Genomic DNA, 17,488 nt, shown 5'->3' on the forward strand with positions numbered 1-17,488 from the left:
GTGTGTTTAATCCACTTCACACTACCATAAAATGCCCAAAATTGGCCCTATATCTTTGATGAGGGACGAATTTGCAGCTTTTGCCGGGTGTGTTTAAACAAGTTTACCATACGATAAAATGCCCAAAAATTGGCCCTATATCTTTGATGAGGGGCGATTTCGCAGCTTTTGCCGGGTGTGTTTAAACAAGTTTACCATACGATAAAATGCCCAAAAATTGGCCCTATATCTTTGATGAGGGGCGATTTCGCAGCTTTTGCCGGGTGTGTTTAAACAAGTTTATCATACGATAAAATGCCCAAAAATTGGCCCTATATCTTGGATGAAGGGGCAAATTCGCGTCCTATTCCGGGTGTGCTTAACTCACTTTACACTACCATAAAATGCCCAAAAATTGCTTTTAATATCTTGGATGAGGGGTAAATTTGCAGTATTTTCCGGGTATGTAAATAAAATAGCCGTTTTATTCAAAATTGGCCCTATATCTTGGATGAGGGGTGAATTCCCAAGCATTACTCCTATATCTTGGTTAAGGGGTGAATTCTCAGCATTTGCCGGGTGTTTATAATACACTTCATAATACCATAAAATACCCGTCTTATTTAAAAATTGGCCCTATATCTTGGATGAGGGGTGAATTTGCAGCATTTGCCGGGTGTGCATAACCCAATTCATAATACCATAAAATGCCTGTCTTATTTAAATATGGCCCTATATCTTGGATGAAGGGGCGAATTCGCGGCCTATTCCGGGTGTGCTTATCTCGCTTCACACTACCACAAAATGCCCAAAATTGGCGCTATATCTTGGATGAGGGGCGAATTCGCAGCCTTTGCCGGGTGTGTTTAACCCACTTCACACTACCATAAAATGCCTAAAATTGGCCGTATATCTTGGATGAGGGGTAAATTTGCAGCATTTACCGGGTGTTTTACTTCATACTACCATACCATTTACTTCATACTACCATAAAATACCCGTCTTTTTCAAAATCTGCCTTATATCTTGGATGAGGGGTGAATTTGCGGCCTCTGCCGGGTGTGTTTAAACCACTTCACACTACCAGAAAATGCCCAAAATTGGCCGTATATCTTGGATGAGGGGTGAATTCGCGGCCTTTACCGGGTGTGTTTGACCTATTATTTACAACAATTTACACGACCCTTGCATTTTCCTTTTATGCAAAACAATCATCCCGCCTCGCATCGCAAAAAAAGTTTTGTTTACGTGGCCTGTATGGGCCGTTTTATTATGGTCTAAGTCGGGTGTCTGTTACGGGGATTTGGTACAATATCAACAACAGAAAATGTTTATGTAATAACGGAAACGTAAGAAGAATATGATAGGTTGACCACTATAGTGAATTAAAACTCCCTCTAGTTCTTTGTGCCACAAACGGACTTGGTCGGGATAAAGTGAAAGTTGATTAAATTAGGGTACTATTTTCAAGTTCCTGTACTTTTGTTTCCAAAACGCACAAGAAGAGAATAAGTCGGTGTAGCATATATGTTTCCTATATTCATATTCATATGTCATATATTCTGTTGCTCTTGTACTCTTTGCATGGCTCACAAAATTGTTTCGTAACCGAATACGTATTTAAACAAAATAGCTTAAAATCTCCGTGATAGTGGCAGTTTAATTCAGAGCTCGTCACTTATCACCCTGAAGAGTATATTTTATTCAGCAATGCGCATTTATGTTAGATGGGTCGAGGGGCTAGCTTCTAAATACGACTGAAGCTGGTTTATGAGAGGGGACGTAAAACATAAAAATTAACCTTATTTGGAAGTTGAAGGGTCGCACCATATGTTTGGCAAAAAAAATATTTCTCCATAACTGATTGGGTGATTGACGATTACCATGTTTTCCTTCTTGGTATTTTAGGAAATTAAACATACATGTTATTAACTCATGTAGTGACTCCACAGATATATAAAAAAAAAGTTTATTGCATTTTTCCGAGAAACTCCATGTGCGAAGGTTAGGAAGAGCCTTTAAATACATCTCGAACTTTCGTGATTTAACATTTTTTGTTAAGTAATTTTCTTTGCTGACGTATTTTTACAGTTTTATTGAACATTTTGTAATGCGTACAACGGGTATAAAAGAAGGGACGTCGTGTTCTTTTTGTTTATTGCATTTTAACAAAAATAAAATAAAAGAAAAGAAAGAAAAAGGAATCAACTAATCATCTTCTTCATCGCTTTCTTTTTGGGGATCCATTTTACTTGCGCCCAATAAACGTTCCACAGCATGGCGAGAACAACCCTCTTTAATCATCATGACATATATGATTGCCTGAAAAAGAGCAAAAAACCTAATAAGATGTGGTTGTGAGGCATCTAGACACTGGAGATGTTTTGCGTATCAGGTCCGCGATGATGTAGTTGTTGTCTAGCAAAAAGTACCACAAAAAAGAAAAAAAATACGGAGTGATAAAAGAATGAAAAAAAAAAAAAAAAAAAAAAGAACTGTAGTGTGTGCTAGAGTATTAGAGAAAAAAATTTCCTTCACGAAACACATTTGAAGTAGTTACAAATAGTGCATAAATGTCTATCTAATACACACAAAACGTATACACACTATCTAATATCTAATACACACAAAACGTATACTACATCAATAAGTTTCATCTTTCAAGTTTAAGATTAGCGGGGTATGAGTCAAACCTCAGGAACCAGGACGGACATGACGTAGCTGGACATTCTAGTGTTACGCTTGTTGAAGTCAGGCCAATACTCTTGCAAGAAGGATTGGAATTCTAACGTTAATCGTCGAATCTATCAACGGATAAATAGAGCTACATTTATTTTCAAGTTTATAGATATTTCATTTGTAGAATGTTTCATGGCTGAAATTTGTCGCGCGTTCACGCCTAAAAATCGTTGAGTAGTTTATATTCCTTCAGTGGGGAGGGGCAGGTAGAAAAGATTTTTTTATGTTGACAAGGACGCTTATACTTGAAATGGCAAAATCGATTTGTCAACAGTGGCCGACTACTCAAGTAGTATTGTCAACTGTCTTCCATGCATGTGTGAAAATGTCCTGAATTCAAAATAAACTTACCATTGAAGATGAAAAATGGGTACAGACGTTACAACTCAAATGTAGGACGTCTGATTCTTTTTTATTGTTGAACAAAGGGTGCGTCCTACTGGCTGTATCGGCTTTTAAAAAGGATATTCTTTAAATGATACTATAAATAAAAATATTCGTCGTTGTGGGAAATATATTATATCTTTTTGTTTCAAGAAAAGTAAGAAGTCGACACGAATACCAAAAAGCTAATTAATCAATCAAAGCCAAAAGATAGCAAGTGAAAAAAGTGGCAGCAATTCGAAGTAGACAGAAAGTGTAGGTACTACCTTGATCAGCATAGCCAATACAAAGGTACCCGGTCATCGTATAAGATTGATTGCGGGAATATGTTAAGAGGTGGTTTACGGAGCAAAATAAGGGTTACAATGATTTATTTCTGATCGAAAGCAGCACTACGTTCATTTCCGACTAAAATTTATTTAAATTTGGCTACTTTGGGAAACGGCTTCTTAGTCCAGCGTAGCCAATACAAATGTACCCGGTCATCGTACACGATGACTTGCCAGAATATGTTTAGAGATGGTTTACGGGGCAAAATAAGGATAAAATGATTTAATTTTGATCGTAAGCAGCATTGCGTTTATTTCCGACTAAAAATTATTTAAAGTTGGCAACTTTCGGAAACGGCTTCTTAGTCCAGCATAGCTAATACAAAGGTACCCGGTAATCGTATACGATGGATTGCGAGAATATGTTGAGAAGTGGTTCACGAAGCAAAATAAGGGCCGAAATGATTTATTTCCGATCTTAAGCAGCATTACGTTTATTTCCAACTTAAAATTATTTAAATTTGTGAACTATGGGAAACAGGCTTCTCAGTCCAGCATCAGCCAATAGAAAGGTACCCAGTCATCGTATACGATGACTTGCGAGATTATGTTTAGAGATGGTTTACGGAGCAAAATAAGGGCTAAAATTATTTATTTTTTATCGTAAGCAGCATTACGTTTATTTCCAAATTTAAATTTATCAAAATTTGTGAACTTTGGGAAACGGCTTCTCCGGTCCAGCCTAGCCAATACAAATTTACCCGGTCATCGTATACGATGGGTTACGTGGCGTTGTGCAGTGCCTTGTGGGTAATATAATATAGTCGTACGCAATCTCGTACCCAGAGTCTTCAGGCTTTTTGGTCAGCGGGGCAACGCCGGGAAGACTCTATGGACATGGAATTTTATTACCGCAGGATTTCTGCGGTAAAACAATGGAAACCGTTACGGAACAGCCAATCAAAAAAATTGAATTTTTTCGATGTCCCCAGAGTCTTCCCGGCGTTGCCCCGCTGACCAAAAAGCCTGAAGACTCTGGGCACGAGATTGAGTCGTACGATACACGGCTGATCACCCGATTCACTCGACCCCAATGGGTAACAGCCGCTGAAAATGCACCATCGTACGCGGCTATCAGCCGTGTATCGTACGACTATAGTATATTACCCATAACGCACTGCACAACGCCACATAACCCATCGTATACGATGACCGGGTAAATTTGTATTGGTTAGGCTGGACTGAGAAGCAGTTCCCGAAGTTACAAAATTTGATCAATTTTACGTCGGAAATAAACGTAGTGATGCTTACGATCAAAAATAAGTCACTTTAGCCCTTATTTTGCTCTGCAAATCATCTCTAAATGTATTCCCACAAGCCAGCGTATACGATGACCGGGTAAATTTGTATTGCATGGTTAGGCTAGACTGAGAAGCAGTTCCCGAAGTTATAAAATTTGATCAATTTTACGTCGGAGATAAACGTAATGCTGCTTATGATAAAAAATAAATCATTTTAGCCCTTATTTTGCTCCGTAAACCATCTCTAAATATATTCCAGCAAGCCATCGTATACGATGACCGGGTAAGATTGTATTGGCTATGCTGGACTAAGAGGCCGTTTCCCGAGGTTGCGAAATTTGATGAATTTTACGTCGGAAATAAAGGTAGTGCTGCTTACGATCAAAAATAAATCATTTTAGCCCTTATTTTGCTCCGTAAACCATCTCTAAATATATTCCCGCAAGCCATCGTATACGATGACCGGGTAAATTTGTATTGGCTACGCTGGACTGAGAAGCCGTTTCCCGAGGTTGCAAAATTTGATCAATTTTACGTCGGAAATAAACGTAGTGCTGCTTACGATAAAAAATAAATCACTTTAGCCCTTATTTTGCTCCGCAAACCATCTCTAAATATATTCCTGCAAGCCACTGTATACGATGACCGGGTAAATTTGTATTGGCTAGGCTGGACTGAGAAGCCGTTTCACGAAGTTGCGAAATTTGATCAATTTTACGTCGGAAATAAACGTAGTGCTGCTTACGATCAAAAATGAATCATTTTAGCCCTTAATTTGTGTGGAACGTTTTACTAGACAACACCTACATAATCGCGGAAACATCTTCAGTGCCTGGATGCCCCACAACATACCGTAATGTTCCGATACCCTCCGAAGGTAACGACCCCCCGAAAGTAACGTCAAAACTTTGTGGCTTCTAATAAATTTTTTTAAGTTTTTTCCAATTTGTTTTTTATTTTTTAAAATAAACAATTTTTTAATTTTTTGACTTGCATGTGCTCCTGTAATTGTGGGCAACCGCCTTCTCTGTAAGTTTGGTCGTGAACTGTAGGTTACTCACAGGCCGAAAGTTCTTGTTTATCAATTGCAGATCAGATGTTTTGAGCAGGGGATGCACTAATGCCTTTTTCCATTCGTCAGCGAAGTAACAATGCTCTAATGATATGTTCCGGCCATCCTACTAATCACATGAAGTAACTCCTCAATACAAAGCAATAAGACGGATGACAGGAAGGGTTCCAGGGCACACCCATCTCAGTTGCGAGAACAGAGGCGCTGGTACTGATGAGTTGGAAGAATCTTGTCCGCTAGAAGATTTAATAGACTCTTACTAGCCCGGAACAGCTTTGATTGGTGAACTATTTTTATCAATAAATTGCCTGTAATAAGGACATCTAGCTTCGTTCATCAGATGTATAACATAATTCCTCTTAACTTTAAACTGACTACTAGATCCGATGGGAGTCCACTTGTCTTCCATCTTCTCTCCCCTTTCTCCTGTCCCTTCGAGCCATGGGTGCAAAACTAATATCTTCATGCATTGACAAAATGATCACGATAAGGCACTTTAAAACAAGGGAAAGCCTTAAGCCATCATTCGTCGTTGACATCAGTTCACTTATCGATGGCGCAATGTGATAACTTAACTGGTAAAATTTCTCGTTAACAACAGGAATGTTTCTTCAAATTAAAAGTCAAAACTCTATATACTGCAGTATAAAACGCATTGATATGTCATGGACTAAAAGCACTGAGTTTAGCTTTCCTCCCCTAAGTCAGAGAAGAATTCGGTTTTCTCTACATCGGCTGATTCATTGATGCGGTAGTCCGGTAGACCATCGATGTTAATTTCACTGTCCCTACTACCATGACCACATTTCACAAATGAACGGATAACTCTGTCTTTCAGCCGACACGAGATCTCTTTGTCATGCCGTGTCCACCCATTTCGTGAAAAGCACACCGATCACCAGCGCTTATTTTTCCACTCATAAATAGCTCTTGACCTTGCGAACAAATGTTCCGTAGTGAGTCTGTCAACATTCTTCTTAAATTCAGCATTGAATGCAACATCGAGTGGTTGAATCTTGCTCGTTGCACCTGGAGTTGCAAGCCCAAATGTCGTCTGGCACGCTTGCGTCAGAATGGTCTTTATTCTGTCTGTTGTTTGCGCCCTGTAAGAATCATATTATTTTTCGTTTCGGAAAAAAAAAGCTAGCGCTAACTTTGCTTTCTGGTTTTTGTTCCCCGAAAGTAACGACTCCCCGATAAGTAACGAGCCCAAAGGCTGCTAATTCCGAAAGTAACGAGGGTCGCTACTATCGGAACTTTACGGTACAAGTCTAAGGGCTTTGGACAACATCTAATTATTTTATTTTTATTTTTTATTTTTTCATATATGTCACGTTTGCTGGGCACAAGTGGATCGCCAAAGAGAAAACGATGAAGACGACGATTTATTGATTATTTTTCATTCATTTATTTATTTTTTGTTAAAATGCAATAGTATAAGTTTTGAGTTATCCCGACCCAGTCCGTCTATAGAAAAAGGACCCCAGAGGGAGTTAGTACACTATAGTGTTAAATCTGGGTCATTTTTGTTAAGTTACTGTTAACACATCCACGAGCATTTCTGTTATTTGAAATATTAAAAATCCCCGTGACGGTGCCTCTTTAAGCACAGATATGATACAATGGCCAATCCAAGAGATGTGGTGCAATTGTCCTGTAAAACAACTATTTTTTCAGATGCAAAGCGAGATCATTATTTTCAATAAAACGGGAATTTAGGGTGATGTAAAGTGGGTTAAGTGATGACTCAAACTCAACCCGCAAATGCCGTGAATTCACCCCTCATCCAAGATATATGGACAATTGTACATAACACGGGCATTTTGGGGTGATGTAAAGTGGGTTAAGTAATAAGTCAAACTCAGCCCGCGAATGCCGTGAATTCATCCCGCATCCAAGATATATGGACAATTGTGCATAAAACGGGCATTTTGGAGTGATGTAAAGTGGGTTAAGTAATAAGTCAATCACACCCCGCGAATGCCGTGAATTCACCCCTCATCCAAGATATATGGACAATTGTGCATAAAACGGGCATTTAGAGTGATGTAACGTGTGTTAAGTAATAAGTGAAACTCACTCCGCAAATGCCGTGAATTCACCCCTCATCCAAGATATATGGTCAATTTTGCGAAAAACGGGCATTTTAGTGTGATGTAAAGTGGCTTAAGTAATAAGTCAAACTCACCCTGCGAATGCCGTGAATTCACCCCTCATCCAAGATATATGGTCAATTTTGCGTAAAACGGGCATTTTGGGGTGATGTAAAGTGGGTTAAGTAATAAGTCAAACTCACTCCGCAAATGCCGTGAATTCACCCCTCATCCAAGATATATGGTCAATTGTGCATAAAATGAGCATTTTGGGGTGATGTAAAGTGGGTTAAGTAATAAGTGAAACTCACCCCGCGAATGCCGTGAATTCACCCCTCATCCAAGATATATGGACAATTGTGCATAAAATGAGCATTTTGGGGTGATGTAAAGTGGGTTAAGTAATAAGTCAAACTCACCCCGCAAATGCCGTGAATTCACCTCTCATCCAAGATTTATGGTCAATTTTGAATAAAAAGGGGCATTTTGGGGTGATGTAAAGTGGGTTTAGTAATAAGTGAAACTCACCCCGCGAATGCCGTGAATTTACCTCTCATCCAAGACATATGGTCGATTTTTCATAAAACGGGCATTTTGGGGTGTTGTTAAGTGCGGAAAGTAATAAGTCCGCGAAGGCCGTGAATTCATCCCTCATTCAATTTACGTGGGATCAGCAGAAGGTTGGAAGTTCCCCCATTTAATTTGGAGTGTATGCATAGATCTTTTACCTTTTTGGTCAGTAATCTTTGGAATGCGCTACCTCCAATGGTTAGAGAAACTGAAGACATTGTATCTTTTAGGGGGGCTCTTAAAGTTCATATGACTTGAAGCGTGGAGAATTGAAAATTTTTGAAGTTTGTAAATTTTGTATATAGATTAATTACTAGTTAGTATTTCGGTAGTGTTTATTGATTAACTGATTAATCTTATTCTTTTACATTTGTACAATTTTATTATTTTACATTTGTATACACGTGCATGCCTGAACAAGCACTGAGGAGCTCCTTGGTGTCACGTGTGTAAATAAAGTATTATCATTAAGTATTATTAAAGTATAAGATATACATTGGTATGGACAATTGTGCTTAAAAGGGGAATTTAGGGTAGCCTGTGTCCAACATACAATCCATTATGAATGTGATATTGTACCTGGGGTTGTGATGTAAAACCTTGAACGTACCAGATGTTTTGGTGTACAATTTTCTGCTGGGAAGCTTGTATTGCGTGGTCTTTACCTAGGGTTAGGGTTCCGGCGAAGAATGTTGATGTGTTCTGTTACACTTTTTTCGTTATGGGAATCATATTTATATTGGTGTGCAAGCTCAAAAGAAAAATTTTCACATTTTAAAATTTCTTCTTTCTTTTGGCGGCCATCTTGTATTTTTCTATTCATTTGTTTTTTCTTGTATTGCTTTATTGTTAATAAAGATTTTCATGGTATTTGCGTGTGCGATGTTCTACCCGTGACCTTCATAGGCATTGTCACATAATTAAGATTTCATGTATTTTCCTGAGGTTTTGGCTTTTAACCACAATGCTTTTTGGGGGATTAGGGTTGGGTTAGGTCAAATGCCTGTCAATCAAAGAGATTAAGATTTACGAAGGTCGTACTTGAAGATATCATTGCAAGGGCCTACATGTATATTGTGAGGGTGGCAGCAGGGTAAGGTATGGTGATAAGTGGCAAAACTGGCTGTTATTATATAACAGTCATTTTTGTTGATGGCCCGACTGTTTTCGTCCTTTTGAAGAACTTCAAAGATATGCGTGGGTTAGATAAAAAAGAAGGTATTTATAGAAAGGAAATACCTATTGTTATATTGTTATTGTCTGGAATAAATAAAAAGTGCAAGAGACTGGGAAAGAATTAGTAAAGAAGTTAAGTGACTACATTTATTCATAGGTTAACCCCTTTAGAAATATTCCAAGATTGCCACCATAGGGAGAGTTGTGTGGTAGAGTTGGGTTTGAGGATGTGTGGACATGGGATTGGTTTCCTGGTCCCCCCTTTAACTTTCATTTAGTCAAAGGTATTAGCCTGTTAAACAGGGGGTATCATCGGGTAACCACCCAGACTCATTGTTGCCAGGATAAATGCTGAAGACTGCAAGGAACGGAGGAACATTTCTTACTCCATAGTTCACTGGAGGAGCATTTGAGAGGCTAGAGTAGCAACGATGAAGACTGCCAGGAACAGCGGGAAATGTGTTGCTTGATAGTTCACTAGAGGAGTATTTGGGTTGCTTGAGTTTTGACTGTTTGAACAGTCTTGAAATGTCTTGCTTGATAGTTCACTGAAGGAGCATTTGAGAGGCTGGACTGGGCAGGATGAAGACCATAAGGAACAGTGGGAAATGTACTGCTTGATGGTTCACTGCAAAGTTTAACCATTTGCAGATTTCTGCGAGGATTCGTAACTGTTGTGGGACTTCAAGATTCCAAAAATTTCGCCTTAATAAGGATTTATCATACTTCCTGTACAGTTCTGCCACTTTTTGATGGATATTGTTCCACAAAGTTCAACAGTTTTCTCGACGCCAGAAAGGATAGCACCCAAAGGAGGACTTCTTATGTTCTTTCCAGCAGATATTTTACAGCCAAATAGCGCATCCATGGACTCAAGTTCCTATAGAAAGAATACAAACAATAATCAACTGAGATATGTAAAATGGTTTGACATTGGTTTAAAAAACGTTAAAAAGCAAACATTTTGTAAAAAAAAAAAAAAAACCACTGAAAGACGTTTTGGCGTGGGTCTGCGAAATCTGCGAGCCAGCATGCGAGCCACCGTGCGAGTCATGCGATCACGCGAGTCATGCGAGTCATGCGAGCCACAGTGCAAATGTTAAGAATTTTTATTTGTTTTATTTACATTCGCGTGAGAAAATTTTGGACGAATTTTTTCTTTGTTTTTTTTTTTTTTCGTTTTTGTTATAATTTTGGAGAGAATTTTGCCTATTCAAAATCGCCCAAGATGCGCAAAAAAATGAAACAATACGCAAAAATTTATTAAGGTTCAAGACTTCAGAAAAAAAAAATCCCAGAAAAACATACGGCTGCACCGCTACTCGAATAGGTATCTATTGACACATGTCATTCATTGATATCCACGTTGAACTTCATTCAAGAAAAAAAAAAAAAAAGAAAAGAACAGCACTTTGATCTCCGTGTGTTGTCGTCAAGAATGGTGAGTAAATCGCGCCATTTTAACAGGTTTGGTCTTTAGTCGAGAATCAGAGTTCTCAGAACTCTGTCGGTTGGCTGACTGCTGCATGAGGTTGTCCTTTCCCTTAGACAAGTCTTTCTTCAAAACTCGCCACTAGAGTGGCAGAGGCTGGTTTCGAGATAGCACTCGACCCACCAGCTGACGGCAAATGCTTCTGTTACGCTGCTTCTTTTCAAATTGAATTTAGTGCGACAATATTGACTTCGCTCATCTTTGAGTACTCATTTATCATACCTTACAAGATTGGAATAACACTAACAATCAGTCCTGACGTGTCAATTAACAAAAAACTGAAATATGATGGTTTGCGTTGTCCCACTGTAAGAATTAAATATTGCGATGTTATTCATCTTGTTCCGATGCTCTTGTTCTTGTTCTTATGTGAATGTAAATACAACAAATAAAAATTCTTAACATTTATACTGTGGCTCGCATGACTCGCGTGACTCGCATGGCTCGCACGGCTCGCATGGCTCACACATTGGATCGCATGGCTCGCTGACTCGCAGATTTTTATCACTCTTTTGGCGTAAGAGCTTAGGTATTCATCGTCTATGATGGAGTGGAAAAAGTGTAACAGTCCAAAATTATAAAAATGTGAAGACAGCAAATAAGTAAAGGGAAGCAAAAATGTCTATGTGCTTATTCTCTCCATTGGGGTCTCTTTGGAAATACTACTTAACACTTCCATTAAACTAGAGTGCAGATGAAGATACTTGATGACAAAAAACATTTCATGATTTCCCACAGTTTTACAGTACAGTGCAGTCATGAAAATTTTTTTATTTCCCTCTTTGTGGCAATAATAATTATTGTGAGTTTGCTGGTACACATGCACTCCCATATGTCATGAGTAACTATACAAACAAACTTAATTTGGAACAAAAACTTTGAAGAACTTGAGTTGCAGAAAATTAATTACACCAATATTTCACAAACAGGATGGGACACAAGAAATTCATACTGTAATCCAGTAATTCAGATCCCAAACAATAGAAAAGAATTATAACATACATATACTTAAAAGTATGAAACCTTTTTTGATCAATACATTTGCACTTTCTTTAACAAAACACAATAATAATCTATTAGCCTTCCTCATATTATCAATCAATCAATCAATCAATCAATCAATCAATCAATCAATCAATCAATCAATCAATCAATCGATCAATCAATCAATCAATCAATCAATCACCCTAGTGGCCATTTACTTGAACAATTACATCAAAAACAATTTTGGCTTCAACTTCTAAGCTCTGTAAGGCTACAAAAAAGTCTTTTGCTTCTATTTGCCATTTCCAGGTTTAAGGCATGGAGGAACTCTTAAAGAGAAATGCTAAAAGCCAACTCTGGCTCGGATGGAGTAGCAACCCAAAGATTAAAATGAAGGAGGCAGAGAAAATCTGCCTCAGGTGCACAAAATTGTACTAGAAACTCATTCTGAACTCCTGGAACACTTTTAAGGGGGAGCCAAATTAACTGGTAATGGAGGTAATTACATTCCAAATTAAAGAGTACCATAATTATATCTACTAATTAATTATCACAGCCCAATGTAAGACATTGTCACTTAAATGGTTCTTGCAACAGACAATAAAATTAATATTACACTCAGACACATATTTGGTCAAAATTATGGAGGTTTATGCAGGCTATCACATGTGATATATGTACAAGTCTGTTTAAATTCAAAGCCAACACAAATAACTGACCAGAAAAAAATTGGAAAATTCATTTGAAGAGTGTATTAGTTCCCTGCACCCTTATTTCCATGCCAACGGGTATATCCTCATCTCATTGTAAACACAATAAAAATGTATTTAGGAAAATACTGCCTGTAAATAAATATTTCAGGGTAACATGATAACTAATGCACATTGTTATATACCTAGACTTTTACTCAACAAAACAAGCACTGTGATTGGTTGATTCTTGGTCACATGCCACGGATCAAATACAAATGTATCCCAACAGGGATACAATTCCGCAGTTGTTGCCCTCTCAGTTGTTTGTTTTGCTATGATTGTCGAAGGGAAAGCCTAAATATATAACAAAGCACTTAATGCATGGTCCCTCGGGAAACTAGTTAGTTTTGTTTTCCCTAGGGACCATACATTAAGTGTATAATATGTTACTATCAAGTGACAATGCACTAGATTAAGAATTAAATCAGATGCCTGCATAAAGTTCTCCAGGGTGAGGTGAAATGTAATTAAGACCAACCCTCACAAATATAAAGCAACTTGCAGTTGAAAAGTACATGTACAGCCTGAAAAAAGGATCTGACCAGAGACCTGACCTTTGAATGTCAAGACAAATAGTCTACTAATCAGCCATGGAGAAATAATGACTGTAGTTCCACCAGTTTTATGTAGTACTTATTACATGGAACTAAGAAGTTCATTACTAACCATTCATTGACAATCTAACTTTTCAGCAGTGGACTCCATTGGAACATTTATGATTTGGGGGGTTAAGTGAATTTTGTAATCAAAGGCTTCCTGGAGGTCGGAAATTTGACCTTCACAAGGCACGGGTCGGGAATTTGAAAGTTTACATGTAGCCTAATTCCAGCACTTGCATCTGGCAAAATCTGGCAAGAGTGCTCTGCTTAAATTACACAATTTCAAAGGACAAAACTGTGCATTTTTTTGCGAGTGGCTGTAAAACAAAATAAGAGCCAGAAACAAAGAAAAAAGAGATAGTAGTAAAGAAACACACCTAAAAAAAGTATTCAAAGGAGAAATTTGAAGGCTTCTCTTGATATTTTGGCAAATGAAAATGACTATACTGAAATTTATCCTGTAACGATGTAAGTCTGGCTCGCCTGGATTATTAGCACAGGCTACTTGCCGGCCAGTCTAATTCCTTGTTTTTCTTGGTTGGATTTTTGAATAATATTGAACTTGAACTTGAAACTAAAAGACAAAATCTGGTGAAATGAGCAATGAAGAGATAATCTATTTACTTTCTCATGTTCCTAATAACACCATAATACCAAATTTCATGTAAAAAGCACTGGTACACTGCACTAATTAATCACAAAATGAAGAGGTCAAATGCGATCTAAGGTTTTGTTACCAAAAATAATTATATTTCTATGGTTACCAAATAAAAGCTATATTGCATACACCGAACTGTCTGCTGATCGAGGAACAAGTTATATTCATTGCTACAAACAACAGTATGTCATCGGACAATGTTTGGTTCAAATTCGCTCTTGACGTCTCTGGTGAAAACTTGCTCACTGAGTGGTTTGACATCATGTCTGGACAAACTGAATAAGAGATTGTTTCAGAAAAATGTTTCATGCCATTGTTAGAACCATGTTCATGTTTGTGCAGTTACCGGTATTAAAGAAGGAGAAACTCGTATTAAACATGACAGAGTCGGATGACATCCCTGTTTTGTCCAACCAAAATGGTGACTTGGTTGTCAAGGAAGAAAGATTATTAATTTTGCAGTTCTGTATAGAAGGATGCTACAAACAATGGTTGAAAAAAATATGGTCGCACATAAATTACCTAAAATGTACTTTTGATGGGGCATTTTGGGGGGTGGGGGGGATTGAAGTTGAATTTGAGTGCATGGCTCATAATAAGAAAAGAACACAATGGGTTATTCCAGAAAAAAATCCACACCCCCCGACGGATGGGGTCGTTTTTTACCCCCCCCCCCCTCTCTCCTGGATTTCCTGAAGCACAAGACCCCCCTCCTGTCTGGATTTCCAAAACAATCACGTCTAGAAGATGTTCTTTTTTAATTTCTAAAGCTTCTGCTAATATTAAAAACTCTATCGCGTGGAACTAAAAAAAGAAAGGAGCAACAATGCGAAAAAGCGAACGAGTTCATCCTTTGTGCCCAATGGACAACACCCATGGAATCTTAAAACGGCACGCAGAAAACGCACTGGCTGCTTGTTCAACTGTGCTACGGACGATGGGACTTCAGAGAGGTTACCACTGTATATGTTGCAGGAACCCGTCCAAGAACTTTCTCCTTCTGTTGCTTTCGCAATAACTTACGTTTCCAAAAGTTTTTTCGAGGTACAGATGGCTACAAGTTTCTCTCGAGTATTTTCGACGAAGAGGGAATGTTTGGACCAAAATTCTTTGGAATTATCTTCTTCAGCTAAAAGCTCTGCATCCTTGCTTGCACAAGTAAAAAATTCTTCCGCCATACACGCTAACAATGCAATGGCAGACGTTAAATTACACAACGGTGGCGCGCTGGGTCTGGTACGAGTAGAAATGTGTCAAGCGTTTCAAACTCTTCGTTGCAACAATGTTGCGATGGCTCGTTCTTTACTGTCTTGTTGTTCGCGTTTTCTGCTATAAAAGGACCTGCGAAGGAACTTAGATTATCATTTATTTTAGGTGAGAAATATGTGAACAAAATATTTCTATTATTTTCAGGGTCTGAGAGCGCTGAAGTGTCACCGAACTAAACGTTCGAATCGCGTGAAGTATCGGTCGAAATGACTCCTGCAGAAGACTGTTTTAAGTTCAACCCCCCCCCCCCTCCCGCCTGGATTTCCAGAGTCTTTGACCCCCCCTCCGGTGAGAATTTCCAGAATTCCATCCGTCGGGGAGGTGTGGATTTTTTCTGGAATAACCTAATGGGCCACCATCCTATTTAATATCTGCACCCCCCCCCCCCCATTGAAAGACTAAGAAATCTGAGGGGGGGGGAGGGGGTCTTAAAAAGACTTGTAATTTCTGAGCTGAGGGGGCATGTATGTTGGTATCTTTGAACTCTTTCTTTTTTCCTAAGGGGGAATGTGTCCGCAATTTGATCTTAATTTCTGAAGGGGTCTTTAAAAGCAAAAGATATTTTTGGGGTGCGAATAATAAATGAAATGGCCCAATACAAACAATAATGTCGCACGTTTTACTAAGCATTCGATTAAGGGGAAAGATTTCTGAACAGCTCATGCATAACATGCAACACTGTACTGACCAACCTGTACTGACCAACACTGTACTGACCAACCCTCTTGTAAAGAACCAACATGAAGAAAGTTTGAGTTTCAAAATCTGCAAAATGTATACATAAATAATAAATCTATGGGGCTGTGCGGAAATCTTAACAAAAACATGTAATTTCTCACCTTCAAAATTTCAACATGGTGGAAGATGATATGCCCTGTGTTTGTTTACTGCACAAGACTCACACGAGCTCATTAAAGGGCTGCAGTTAATCAAGGCAACGAGAATAAGCGACTGAGGAACAGATAAAACACCTTTCCCCAAACAGGGAACCTTTGAAGAGTGGTTAAAAGTGCGGTCTTCTACACCTTTGAGCAAGCATCTCTTCAGCTCTTCGAAGTCTCTAACATCATCCGTTGGGCGAGATGAAGCTGCACTGTAGTCCTTGTTACAACGTCGTAACATACACTGTATTGCACTTTCAACCGTTTCCCCTTTCGTATGGGCCTAGCGCACGAGTGAAAAAGAAACGATCCACTTCAAAACTTCAAACAAATAATTACAAGCCTTTTAAAACGGCCAAGATTGCCAGTTTTGAATATTACGGTATATAAATCTCGAACAAGCAAACTTATAGCAAAAACACTTACCGACCCATAACCGAAGAAAACAATGTAGTCGGAGGTTCAACGAGCTTATGACATAACCAGAAGACCTACCGAACTCCTGTAGGAATCATCGAAGCAAAAAACAGTCGTAAAAATAAAACCTATACTGTATCATAAGCAAACGCGATCTCAAAACAGTAAAACGAAATCATCTTACACGTCGCCAATATGGCGTCCCCTGGATGCTATACGAATCTCAAACAAGTCGCACTATAGTATACGATCACCGGCTGATAGCCGGTACGATGGGTATCATTTTTGCGGCTGTTAGCCAGTGCTGTCCGAGTGAATCGGGTGGGCTGATAGCCGCGTACGATGGTGCATTTTCAGCGGCTGTTACCCATTGGGGTCGAGTGAATCGGGTGGTTTTTTTAGTGGATGTCATCCCTTCACTGTGAAATTTGAGTAAGATCCCTTTTTGATCCTTGGTGAACTCAATTCGGGAACTTTTTTCCATTTTAAAAGCGAGGAAATTTCAAATTTCTGTGATTAAATCAACCGCCACTACTTTTTGCACACTGTCCCAGAGAGCAATCGACAGCTGGCCAGCCACAGGTCACGTTGAGCAACTGTTGAGCAACTAGTTCAAGCTTTTACTTCACAGCCGGTGAGTAGGTAAATAGGGCCTACTTTAGCCGCTTGTATGCGTTAATTTGATGCTAATTAGATTCGCTTATATGCGGTTGATTTCGAGCGTATCGGGTGATACCGGACGAGTCTCGAAAGTTACAAACATACGCTACTTTTAAAAACAATTTAAAAACATTAGATCTCACGGTAGGATCTATCCTTGACTGATGTTTACTGCTTTTACGATCACATTTTT

General features: G+C 38.7%; 1 long non-coding RNA gene and 1 pseudogene across 2 annotated transcripts; both read right to left on the bottom strand.

Moving 5' to 3' along the window:
- Positions 1–2,013: 2,013 nt before the first annotated feature.
- On the bottom strand, positions 2,014–3,185 carry LOC146453252 (uncharacterized). The gene is made up of 3 exons (XR_014859532.1): positions 3,070–3,185; positions 2,673–2,783; positions 2,014–2,301 (listed from the first exon to the last, which is right to left on the bottom strand). It is a non-coding gene; the product is annotated as an uncharacterized LOC146453252 (long non-coding RNA).
- Positions 3,186–11,731: 8,546 nt separating this feature from the next.
- Positions 11,732–17,006, bottom strand: LOC146453253 (uncharacterized; annotated as a pseudogene). The gene is made up of 4 exons (XR_014859538.1): positions 17,003–17,006; positions 16,177–16,327; positions 16,030–16,102; positions 11,732–12,598 (listed from the first exon to the last, which is right to left on the bottom strand). The product of XR_014859538.1 is annotated as an uncharacterized LOC146453253 (transcript).
- Positions 17,007–17,488: the final 482 nt, after the last annotated feature.

Source organism: Pavona decussata, unplaced genomic scaffold (assembly GCF_977016875.1).
Source record: "Pavona decussata unplaced genomic scaffold, jaPavDecu1.1 SCAFFOLD_339, whole genome shotgun sequence".
Classification (NCBI taxonomy): domain Eukaryota; kingdom Metazoa; phylum Cnidaria; class Anthozoa; order Scleractinia; family Agariciidae; genus Pavona; species Pavona decussata.